The sequence below is a fragment of the Pristiophorus japonicus genome, chromosome 17, assembly GCF_044704955.1.
Source record: "Pristiophorus japonicus isolate sPriJap1 chromosome 17, sPriJap1.hap1, whole genome shotgun sequence".
NCBI lineage: Eukaryota > Metazoa > Chordata > Chondrichthyes > Pristiophoridae > Pristiophorus > Pristiophorus japonicus.
In genome coordinates, this window is record NC_091993.1 from 482,310 (window position 1) to 495,416 (window position 13,107).

At 47.6% G+C, this 13,107-nt stretch overlaps 1 protein-coding gene across 5 annotated transcripts in view; it reads left to right on the forward strand.

Annotated features, from left to right (window-relative positions):
- The window catches only part of sema4ba (sema domain, immunoglobulin domain (Ig), transmembrane domain (TM) and short cytoplasmic domain, (semaphorin) 4Ba), a 505,268-nt gene that overhangs the window by 15,725 nt on the left and 476,436 nt on the right, over nt 1-13,107 (forward strand). For 4 of the 5 annotated variants that reach the window (XM_070858285.1, XM_070858284.1, XM_070858283.1 and 1 more), the window contains one exon: nt 1,020-1,105. The exons of the other annotated variant lie outside the window; for it this stretch is intronic. The gene's annotated coding sequence lies outside the window, so the exon portion shown is untranslated. The remainder of the gene's footprint in view (nt 1-1,019; nt 1,106-13,107) is intronic. 5 annotated transcript variants of the gene reach the window in all.

Sequence of the window (13,107 nt, forward strand, 5' to 3'; positions counted from 1 at the left end):
TTGCGGGGCATCTCCTGAGGTTTGCAAACATGGGCTCCTTTTGATTACTTGCCCGTGGTGTCGTTCTATAATCAATGTTCTAATTACGCTCCTGTTGTAACAGACTAATGACTACTTTAAGGGCAACAAAGGAAGGTGATGTGAACGCAGCCTGTGAGAGTTACAGATGCGGCCCGGCAAGTGTCTGTTGCCGGGCAGATGTTCGGCAGCGGCTGCACTTTGCAATTGGGAGTCACGCTGTTCCGACGGCTGACCTTCAGCGATTGAGCCAAGCCAACAAGATAAACCGTACCATGGTCACAACCCAAGCCCCGATTTTAACTCGGGGCCGGAATCGGGGGCCGAAACGGGGGAGGGGCGGGGTGAATCCCTCATTCTTCAGATGAGATGTTAAACCGAAGCCCCGTCTGCTCTCTCAGGTGGATGTAAAAGTTCCCACGGCACTATTTTGAAAAAGAGCAGGGAAGTTATTCCCGGTGTCCTGGCCAATATTTATCCCTCAATCAACATAACAAAAACAGATTCTTTAGTCATTAACTCATTACTTCATTGGCTGTAAAGCGCTTTGAGATGGTTGTGGTCGTGAAAGGCGCTATATAAATGCAAGTCTTTCTTCTTTGGAATGTGAGGCACAGGACCCCTTAATCCCTGGGTGTTATTACTCTGCTCCGACACCGACTCCTGCCCGAAGCCAGCAGGACTGCTGAGCGTGACAACTTCAAGACTCCAAGGCCTAGAAATTGGCCTACTCCGGGTGGCGCTAAGCACTTACTGACCAGACGCAGCGAGAAGATTGACTCCCGCCTGGAGAGCGCGATGTCATCGCCGCGTGCATCGTCCCCGGTAGTGCCTCGGACCCGGACATGAACATTCTGCCCCCCCCCCCCCCCCCCCCCGGGCACCATTGTGGGGCGAAAACACCAGCAGCTGCAGGAGATGTTGTTCGGGAGGCTGGGCGCTTGGGGATGGCTGAGGTAAGTAAGAACACATGTTCATACCTCTCTTTGATTTTTTTTCAGATCTTCTTTGCCGATGATCGATCAGCCCGGCAGTGTGCTGCAGTGCATCAGGCTGATGGTGGATGCTGTTTGCTGTTGGGGAGCAGGTAGGTGTTTCCTTTGCAGAGCCTTCAGCAATGGACTTTCCCTTTACGGGAGGGACGGAGCTTTTGAATTCGGGAACACTGCGTGGCCCAGTGAGCTGTGCTGCACACCTCCTGTTGCCTCTGGCACTCCATCATCATCATATCATCATCATAGGCAGTCCCTCGGAGTCAAGGAGTTGTCAGGTGACTGAACAGTCCAATCGGGGAATGACAGCCTCTGTCACAGGTGGAGCAGACAGTCGCTTGATTTAGCGCTGCACTTCCTTCCTGGAGCGCATATGCTGAATTTTTTAAAAGTTAGAAAATATTAGCGTCTGCCGCTAATTTTTCCAACTTTTAAAAGTTAGCGCCGAAAATGGGGCGCTCCCGAATTTCTCCCCCTACGTTTAATTTTTTTTATTCTAGTGCCAAATTTTCGCTGCGTCCCTCTTTCTGCACGACCTGGTCCATTGAATGTCGCGATGAGTGTCATCTGGTTCAAGATACGCAGTTAGAACACGGACACTGCCTGACATCTTTCCAGGACTACAGTGATCTTGGGTTTTCGTTCCGTGGGTAGCATCCTCGCCTCTGAGTCAGAAGGTCGTGGGTTCAAGTGCCTATCAAGAGACTTGAGCGCAAAACTCCAGGCTGACACTGCAGTGCAGTGCTGAGGAAGTGCTGCACTATCGAAGGTGCCGTCTTTCGGATGAGATGTTAAACCGAGGCCCCATCTGCTCGCTCAGGTGAACGTAAAAGATCCCATGGCATGATTTTAAGAAGAGCAGGGGAGTTCTCCCCGGTGTCCTGGCCAATATTTATCTCTCAACCAATATCACTGAAAAAAACCCAGATTATCTGTTCATCGGGAAATTCTTCATCACACAAAGAATGAACAGCACATGGAACCATGCCCTTTCTGTGTACAAATTGGCTGGCACATTTCTTACATTAACAGTGACTACACTTCCAAAAGTAATGAATTGGCTGTAAAACGCTTTGGGACCTCCTCAGGGCGTGAGAGTAAGTCTCTCTTTAATACTCAGGGGTGGAAATTCGGTCATGCCTCAGTTGTGGCGTTATTCCAGGCGGGGTGGTAAATTTTGCACCAGGAAATGGTGCCGCAAAATTCACCAGCTGGGCCCTGAGTGTGGGGCAGGGTGGAGCGCTAATGGAGGTGTTCTACAACCCTTTTAGGGCACTAGGCCGGCTGAGCAACTGAATCCCTCGGAGTGCCCTAAGAGAGGCTTCCCTGGGGAGAAAAATCGGCAAAAAAATACCAGAAACATTTCCAATACCTTACCCCACATAAACATAAATCGCAAAAATAAACAAATAAAAAGCAATCATTCTTACCCGGGTAGACATTCCTTCCCTCACTGTGGCCGGTACAGCTCGGACTGCCCGCTTTCCCAGGCGGTGCCACTAGGGCGCGCTACGGGTCGCGCGTGAGCCAAATTTCGAAATGGTGTCACAACCAGGGGGCGTTGCACACCGGCTAGCCTCTCCCGGGCGGTCATGCTCCCCGCTCCCGCAAACCCGGCACCGAATGTCCCAGCAGGGTGCTGGTAGCTTCCCGCCATTACTGCCCCTCCGGGTCGCAAACCGAGGAGACAACACGACCGAAAACCCAGCCCATAGAACTTTACAGCATGGTCGGAGGCCATTTTGCCCATCATACCTGTGCCAGCCCTCAGAGAAAGAAAGATTGCCGTTTAAAATGTTTCTTCTTCACACATTTATTCACATCCCTATTCGAAAGCTGTTATGGATTCTGCTTCCGCCACTGTTTAAGGTCGTGCGTTCCATATCCTAACAACTCTATGTGTAAAAAACGTCTCCTCGTCAGTCTGCATTCTTTAGGTGATGACCTTAATTTCACATCTTTGAATTCTTAGGCGGTTCCTCGAAGCGAGGATGACTTGCTTCCACGCCAAAAAGGGATGAGTTCACGGGTGTTTCAATGAAGAACCTAATATTTCAGGTCCAGAACTACATGGTGAAGGGTGGAAGATGCCTGTGCGTGGATTTTCTTAACGTGGGGTGACCGTTGCACACCAGCCACCACACGGGTTCGACAGAGCGAGGTCTTGGTCCAGTGGCAAGGATTACCGACTCACTGACCACTGCTAATAGTTACTTTCCTTTCAAAATCCTTCATGATTTTGAACACTTCTATCAGACCTCCGCTTGCCTTTTTGACCTGAGCTGCAAAATGAGTTCAATATCTTTTTAGTGCCAACAAAATATTGTGAAACCCCGTGACTAAATTTCATTAGGATTTATATCTCGCAGAGTATGCGAATTTAAAGAAATCACTAAAAAGAAATAATTACATTTCAATGAAAATTAATGTCACGTCAAAGTTTGAAACCAATAACTATATTCAAAAACATGACATTTGAACCGACAGATGAAATGATTTTGTAATAAATAATATCCTTTCTCAGCTCAGGAGAGATGAGACGCTCCTGTCAATCATTAACATCGAGGAGAACTTTTCCTACAGATGACCGGCTGTAAAGTGACTGCTCTAATTAACAAAGCACTTTGGGGAAGGAATTCCATTTCTGTGCTTGACAGCCTGTGATTTCCTGGCCGTCCTATCATCAAATGGAAATTATGGACTGGCAACGGCAGAACTGGAACTCCAGACAAGATCTCTTAATTGAAACATGTTATATAATGCAAGATTATGAATGTATTACTTGCAATATACCATAAAATTTGATTGCCTGTGTTCTTAATTAAACTGTTCTATTGGGCATATTTAAATAGCTACAGTGAATACAATGGGCCCAAGTTTCCACATGATTCGCGCCTGATTTTTAGGAGCAACTGGTGGAGAACGGACTATTTTAGAAATCGCAATTCTCCACATTTTTTTTTCTGCAGTTCTAGTCAGGTAGAACAGTTCTAGTTTAGAACAGAATTTTTTCTTCAAAAGGGGGCGTGTCCGGCCACTGACACCTGATTTGAAAGTTTCCACAGTGAAAATGTACTCCAAACTAAAGTAGAATGGAGCCAGTGAAGATTTTTGTAGAGCTGAAAAAACCTGTTCTACACATTAAAAAATCAGGCGCAGGTTACAAATTAGGCGTCCAGAACGAGGTGGGGGGGAGGGAACTCATTAAATTCGACAATAAATCCTTATTTATACTTCTACAAATATTATACAAATAATTCCAACTTGAATAAACATTTATAAGCTAAGAAAAGATTAAATAAACCATCTTCCTACCTGTGTGAAAGTGCTTCAGCCAGGGAGAATTCTGCAGCCGTTCGTGCCGCTGAGCGGGAGGGGGAGGGAGAGAGAGGGGAGGGAGGGAGGGGAGGGGAGGGGAGGGAGGGAGGGAGATAGAGGGGGAGGGAGAGAGAGGGAGAGGGAGGGGGAGGGAGAGAGAGAGAGGGAGGGAGAGAGAGGGAGGGGGAGGGGGAGAGAGAGGGGGGGAGGGGGAGAGAGGGGGGAGGGAGGGGTGGGAGAGAGAGGGGGGGCGTCGGGTCGGGGAACAGGAGCGCGGGTCGGGTCAGTCGGGGGGGGGGAGAGTGGGTGTCGGGTCTCGGGTCGGGGGGGAGCGGGGGTCGGGTCTCGGGTCGGGGGGGGGAGCGGGTGACGGGTCACGGGGGGGAGCGGGTCTCGGGTCGGGGCGGGGGGGGAGCGGGTCTCGGGTCGGGGGGAGCGGGTGTCTGGTCGGGGGGGGAGCGGGTCTCGGGTCGGTGCGGGGGGGGGGCGGGTGTCGGGTGTCGGGGTCGAGGGGGGGGAGCGGGTGTCGGGTCGGGTCGGCGGGGGGGGGGGGGGAAGGCGGGTGTCGGGTCTGGTCGGCGGGGGGGGGGGCGGGGAGAGTGTCAGGTCTGGTCGGGCGGGGAGCAGGAGCTGGCCGTGGGAGGAGCCTCATTCACGCAGCCCCAGTGAGGCCATTGGGCCAGGGCTAGGGGCTGCGTGCTTCGGGCCCCTCCCACACAGTTCGGCGCCTGGAGCTACTGCACTTGCGTGCCCACTGTAGCGCGCATGTGCAGAGGTCCCGGCACTGTTTTCAGCGCCGGGACCTGGCTCCGCCCCCCCCACAGCTCGTGCTGACTGCGCCGAGGGCCAGAGGACCTGCAGGGAGGTGGAGAATACCGAGGATTTTTTTTAGGCGAGCTGGGCGCCCGTTTTTTTTCTTGTGCAAACTTGGGCCCTATGTGTCACAATTCTGCAAAGTTACCGAGCCAGTCAGATTTTGAACCTTTGTACATAATGTTTCGTTGCTTTGTTACTGGTAGCTGCTGCTGGTGGCACAGCCTCCAGCTCTGCAATGAAAATAAAACACACATGCATTTTACTGAAAGGGGGTCATTAATCTCTGATAACTCTATACCTGCAATTAAATTTCTGTCATTACAACAGTGACTATACTTGCAAAGTAATTCACTGGTTGTGAAGTGTAGTGGTGCTATGCAATTGCTTTTCCTTCCTTCCTATATGATTTTGACCAGGAGCATTAGAGTACTGGATGAATATTCCATTCTTAGCTATCTAATCGTAGTCAGAGAATCACCTGCAACGGCCTCTCTTCCCGCTCCCGCATCGTTACCCCTGGTGTCCCCCAAGGATCTATCCTTGGCCTCTTCTATTTCTCATCTACATGCTGTCCCTTGGCGACATCATCCGAAAACACAGCGTCAGTTTCCACATGTACGCTGAGACACCCAGCTCCACCTCACCATCACTTCTCTCTCAGCTCATCTGCTGAAACCCTCATCCATGCCTTGGTTACCTGCAGACTTGACTATTCCAACGCACTGCTGGCTGGTCTCCCATGTTCTGCTCTGCGTAAACTCGAGGTGATCCAAAAGTTTGGCAGCCCGTGTCCTAACTCGCACCAAGTCCCGTTTACCCATCACCCCTGTGCTCGCTGACCCCGTGTCCTAACTCGCACCAAGTCCTGCTCACCCATCACCCCTGTGCTCGCTGACCCCGTGTCCTAACTCGCACCAAGTCCTGCTCACCCATCACCCCTGTGCTCGCTGACCCCGTGTCCTAACTCGCACCAAGTCCTGCTCACCCATCACCCCTGTGCTCGCTGACCTACATTGGCTCCCGGTTAGGCAATGCCTCGATTTCAAAATTCTCATCCTTGTTTTCAAATCCCTTCATGGCCTGACCCCGCCCTATCTCTGTAACCTCCTCCATCACCCGCACCCCACCTCGAGATATCTGGGCTCCTCTAATTCTGGCCCCTTGAGCATCCCTGATTTTAATCACTCCACCATCAGTGGCTGTGCCTTCAGCTGCCTGGGCCTGAAGCTCTGGAATTTCCTGTCTAAACCTCTCTGCCTCTCAACCTCGTTTTCCACCTTTAAGATGCTCCTTAAAACCTACCTCTTTGACCAAGCATCTGCCCAAATTTCTCCTTGTGTGGCTCAGTGTCGAATGTTGTTTTGGAACGCTCCTGTGATGTGCCTTGGTCTTTCGTTTTTCTTCGTTAAAGGCGCTATATAAATGCAAGTTTAATGTTGTTTACATTAAGTGTCAATCTTGGGAGTTTAGTTTCAGTATGCTCAGGGCACCAGGTAATTACAACAATCTTTATACCGACAGCTTGGTCAGTAAATATTAGAGAACGATACTTAAGTAAACTAGATTTGCATTTTTATTACATTTTCTTCAAGTTCCAGTCCAAATATGTAAATTAAACTAATCTGAATAATTGACACAGATATTTCTGTGCTGAGACTTTATGTCGCATCATATTTTACTGCAGTTGCTCTTTGACTGATTGAAATCTCTTCTTTGGCAGTTGAATTTGAGTCTGCCCGAAGTGCTGTCAGTGTGAATTAGCCGAAGTGGAGACCATTATCGCGGGTCAGTTGAACTGTGCCTTGAAGTTCAGTGAATGGTTTGTCATGCCCATACTATTGTTGGCACGACTCCATATATTGTGTATCGGAGGTGGGCACATTGTCTGCTTAGTTTCACCCTCGTAAGACTATTTAGTTAAGACTAATAAACAATGTTCAGAGCAAGGGATCTGGCGCAGTAATTGATTTGCTATTCTTCAGCAAGAGCTGATGCTGTAAATCTGTAATAAAAAGAGTAAAATGCTCCACTGTCCAGCTGGGTGGGACTGTACTCACCCGATTCCATTCTTATCTATCTAATCGTAGTCAGAGAATCACCTGCAATGGCTTCTCTTCCCACCCCCGCATCGTTACCCCTGGTGTCCCCCGGGGATCTCTCCTTGGCCCCCTCCTATTTCTCATCAACATGTTGCCCCTTGGTGACATCATCCAAAAACACAGCGTCAGTTTCCACATGTACGCTGATGACACCCAGCTCTACCTCACCACCACTTCTCTCGACCCCTCCACTGTCTCTAAATTGTCAGACTGCTTGTACAACATCCAGTTCTGAGTGAGCAGAAATTTTCTCCAGTTGAATATTGGGAAGACCGAAGCCATTGTTTTTGGTCCAAGCCACAAACTCCATTCCCTAGACACTGACTCCATCCCTCTCCCCAACTTCTGTCTGAGGCTGAACCAGACTGTTCACAACCTTGGTATCAGATTTGACCCTGAAATGAGCTTTCGACTGCATATCCGCAGCATAACTAAGACCGCCTATTTCCACCTCCATAACATCGCCCGTCTCTGTCCTTGCTTCAGCTCATCTGCTGCTGAAACCCTCATCCTTGCCTTTGTTACCTCTAGACTTGACTATTCCAACGTACTCCTGGCTGGCCTCCCACACTCTACCTTACGTAAACTAGAGGTGATCCAAAACTCGGTTGCCCGTGTCCTAACTCGCACCAAATCCCGCTCGCCCATCATCCCTGTGATCACTGACCTACATTGGCTTCCGGTTAAGCAAGGCTTCGGTTTCAAAATTCTCATCCATATTTTCAAATCCCTCCATGGCCTCACCCCTCACTATCTCAGTAATCTCCTCCAGCCCCACAACCCCCCCCCCCCCGAGATGTCTGTGTTCCTCTAATTCTGCCCTCCTGAGCATCCCTGATTATAATCGCTCCACCATTGGTGGCCGTGCCTTCTGCTGCCTGGGCCCCAAGCTCTGGAACTCTCTGCCTAAACCTCTCCACCTCTCTACCTCTCTTTCCTCCTTCAAGACGCTCCTTAAAACCTACCTCTTTGACCAAGCTTTAGGTCACCTGCGCCAATTTCTACTTATGCGGCTCGGTGTCAAATTTTTATCACATAGTACTCCTGTGAAGCGTCTTGGGACATTTCACTACGTTAAAGGGGCTATATAAATACAGGTTGTTGTTGTTGCAAGCACTCAGCAGGTCAGGCAGCATCTGTGAGAAAGAAAGAGAGTTAGCGTGTCAGGGAATAGTGCCAAAGGACTGGCGGACAGCTAATGTGAGTCCTATATTTTAATAGGGAGATAGAACAAATCCAGGGAACTATAGACCACTTAGCTTAACGTCGGTGGTAGGAAAGATCATGGAATTCTTAGTCAAGGATGTAATAGAAAAACATCTAGAAACCGAAAATAAAATAAAAAGTAGTCAACATGGATTCAAAAGGGAAGATCCTGCCCGACCAACCTTATTGAATTCTTTGAAGAAGTAAGAGAAAGAGTAGACAACGGTATTGCAGTAGGTGTAATATTTGGATTTTCAAATGGCCTTCGATAAGGTACCTCATAGTAGATTCATGGCTAACGTCAGGGCATGTGGAGTCAGGGGACAGGTGGCAGAATGGCGAGCAAGCTGACTACAAAACAGGAAACTGAGAGTAAGGTTAAGGGTAGCTGCTCAGACTGGCAATAGGTGGGAAGTGGTATCCCACAGGGATCGGTGCTGGGACCACTGTTGTTCACAATCTACATTAATGATTTGGACTCGGGAATTGGAAGTACAGTTTCAAAATTTGCAGACAACACCAATTGGGGATGTGTAGCTTATACAAAGGAAAATTAACAAAATGCAGGAAGACATCAGCTTGTGGAATGGCCATGCAATTAGCAACTTAATTTCAATATAGGTGAGTGTGAAGTAGGGGATTTTGGTCAGTAGAATAAGGAGACATACTGCTTCGATAATGGGGAAGAGGAGCAGAGGGAGCTGGGGGTGCATACACAAATCACATAAAAGTAGCAACACGTCAATAAGACCAAAAAAAAGCAAACCAAGAATTAGGGTTTATTTCTAGAGGGATAGAATTGAAAAGCAGAGTAATGTTAAACTTGTATCAAATCTTGGTTAGACCACACAGTACACAGTTCTGGGCTCCATATTACAAAAAGGATGTAGAGGCATGGGGAAGGTGCAAAAAAGCTTCATAAGGATGATACCAGAACTGAGAGGATATACTTATCAGGAAAGGCTGAACAGGGGAGTTATCCCCGGTGTCCTGGCCAATATTTATCCCTCAATCAACATAACAGAAAAACACAGATTTTCTGGTCATTTTCACATTGCTGTTTGTGGGAGCTTGCTGTGCGCAAATTGGCTGTCGCGTTTCCTGCATTACAACAGTGAATACACTCCAAAAAGTACTTCATTGGCTGAAATGTGCTTTGAGACATCTAGTGGTCTTGAAAGGCGCTATATAAATCCAAGTCTTTCTTTCTAAGCTCTTGTGTAAAAGTAGCAAGCAAAGAGAACGTTCTATATCCGTTACTGTAAGTGAGCTGCGTTTTCTGACAGCGAAATCCTACGGCTGTACAGTGGAGAGGAAAGGTCTGATAATCGTATGTACTAAAAACCAATGAAAGTCTTTGTTCTGTGTCTGGATAAGGTTAAACTACTTTGCATTAAGATTAACTTCCATTTCTGTTCAACTGAGTAATCTTGTAAACTGCGCTAAGCTTAAGCAGGCTTGGAGTCCTGAGCTGGAGCCAGTTTATCCCATTGATGGCAGAAGGCAGCAGTGCAACTTCGGGAGAAAATTCATTTCATTTATTGAAAACAGACATTCTAACCCAAATGCTTTTGATTAGTTTAAGTATCCTGAATGCTTCTGTGCCCAAGTTTGTTTGTGAAGAATGGGAGAAAAAGTTGTATCAAGACTTTTCACCACTAGAGTTACTTACAACAGCAGCTTCTCCTCCTCTACGGTCTCACCAGCTCTTAATGAATAGGTCATGTCGTCGCAATCCATAGTTGTCATAGACCTTGGCGGGGAGGAACTGGGTGATGCTCAACAATGACAAAAATCAGCACCGTGCGGATGCCCAAAGGTTTCGCTGAATTTTTCATGGAATTTGGAAAATCCCAGATATGAGGCTAATATGTGACCGTGACTAGTAGGGACAGAATCTGATGCTGTGAGCATTTTGCTGCATGTTAATGACAAGTGCATTTAGAATCATACAGAACAGAAGGAGGTCTTTCGGCCCATTGAATGTGTGCCTGATCTTTGGAAGAGCGATCCAATTAGTCCCACTCCTCTGATCTTTCCTCATAGCCCTCCAATTTTTTCTTTTCAAGTACATGTCCAATTTAATTTTGAAAGTTACTATGAATCTGCTTCCACTGCCCTTTCAGGCCGTGTGTTCCCGATCAGAGCAACTCGCTGCGTAAACACATTCTCCCCATCTCCTCCCCCTCCGACTCTTTTACCAAGTATTTTAAACTGTGTCCTCTGGTTACTGAGCCTCCTGCCAGCGGAAACCGTTTCTTATGTACTCTATCAAAAGCCGTGATAATAAGTAATGCCAACTCCACCGTCTCATAAATCATGAGATTTGGTAAGAAATCACGAGTTGCTATTTTTTGGTTTATAAACCTCAGTACAGGTAGTGACTTTTTTTCCCATCTCTAACATTTCACAACTCTTTACAAAAACTATATTACTGGATCTGAAAATGCTTTGCTGAAAACTTTTTAAAAATCCTACCCGTTATCACTACCCTTCGTGAATCGGGATAAATTTTTTAAAATGGCGTGTGTTGAAATTAATTTGTGAGAGTTGTACATTCTATGTAATAAATAGTTGCAATGACTTGGGCTTGACCTTTTAGAACAGACGCAGACCAGGTTCGCAGTGAAATAACACAAAAGTGCCCCAGATCTGACACTTCAGTGTAAGCAATAACCCCGAGAGGTGTGCCCACTGTTTTAAAAGTATCAGAGGGGAGTCTGCAATTGTTTTTGAGAGTATTAGTTTTGACTGTGTGCTGATGGGGTTCGATGAATAGGGGTGGGAGGAGGCCGTATCGACTAGTTGGGTCGAACAGCTGCAGTTTCTATGTCATTCTGTGAAGATTTTATTGCAATATAACACACACTAAGTTCTTAATCCCCTAACTGTATTTTTTTATAACTCCGAACTAATTCCCTTATGATACCCTGCTATGAATCATGACTTTATTCAGCGGCGATGACAGCAAAGAAGCCTCCTGCAGCCTTTGATGAATGAAGTTTTAGTGATATTTTGAAGTGGTATTAGCATTGCTTAAAAGGATTGAGGAATGAGTGTATATTAAAGTAGAGCAGGAGTATGAGGTTATGATTTAGAATTGGCAGTTGACATTCAGTGAAAGGATTTGCTCCTGTTTTTTATGATTTGAGATGAAACTCTGCAGTAAATTACACTGCAATTACTCACTTCCAACGATCATTAATTCCACATATTGGGGAAACGAGATAAACACAGGAGGGAAAGGGAATAGGAGATTATGCTGATGGGGTTAGGCATCGAAACCATCAGAGGGAGCAGCGTGCGGCGGTATACCACTGCAGGAGGGCGATGCCTACCAAGTCCGGTCGCTGATTGCAGAGCGGGCAGGCACAGCAGGAGGGGCGAAGGAGCGGCAAGAGTCCGCAGAGGGAAATGACCGGGGCCCAGAAGAGGCGGGGGCCCAGGGCAGCACGGGCCAGCCCACACTGCGATATGTGCACGCACTGGGTCCGTGCAGCAGAGCTGGTCTCCAGTCGTCCTGGTTAATCCTTGCCACTGGACCAAGACCTGGCTCTGTCAAGCCCGTGTGGTGGCTGGTGTGCAACGGCCAACGCATGTTAAAACAATCCACGCACAGGCATCTTCCACCCTTCAATGTGTAGTTCGGGATCTGGAATATCAGGTCCCTCATTGAAACACCTGTGAACTCATCTCTTTTTGGTGTGAAAGCAAGCCATCCTCGCTTCGAGGGACTGCCTATGATGATGATGATGAGATGAAGAGGGGTGGGAAGAGACTCGTGTGGAGTATAAACACCGGCATGGGTAGTTGGGCCGAATATTCTCTGTCATTCTGGTAAATCGCCAAGTCCTTGACATCCTTCCAGAAGTACATGGCCAGAATTGGACACAATCCTGCAGCTTGAGGCCTGACCAGTGATTTATAAAGGTTTAGCATAACTCCCTTGCTGTTGTACTCTGTGCCTCTATTTAAAAAGCCCAGGATCCCGTATGCCTTTTTGACAGCTTTATCAACTTGTCCTGCCACCTTCAAAGGCCTTCCTGTCTGTCTGTGTCGGTTGCTAATGTCCACTTAATTATTGATGTGTTGTGAGACTGTGGACTCAATTTTCTTTCCCCAAAGCATTTTTTTGGCGTACTTGAAGAGTTACGCCCAATTTTTTTGGGGCCCCAAGTATGCCAAAAAAAATGTTCTAAGTTTGATTTATTCATTTTAGCGTGGCCTAACCTGTCCTTTAGTTTTACATGAGAACATAAGAATTGGTCAAAGAGGTAGGTTTTAAGGAGCGTCTTGAAGGAAGAAAGAGAGGTAGAGAGGCAAAGAGGTTTAGGCAGGGAGTTCCAGAGCTTGGGGCCCAGGCAACAGAAGGCACGGCCACCAATGGTGGAGCGATTATAACCAGGGATGCTCAAGAGGGCAGAATTAGAGAAGCGCAGACATCTCGGGGGGGGGGGGGTTGTGAGGCTGGAGGAGGTTACAGAGATAGGGAGGGGCGAGGCCATGGAGGGATTTGAACACAAGGAAGAGGATTTTGAAATGGAGGTACATGAAGGCGTTTATTGGACTCTGTTTCTCATTAAGTTTTCCTCTTGTTTCGGCCTCAACAGCTGAAGGCGGTCATATGGCCTGCACTATACACAAGTCTTTGTTTTAAA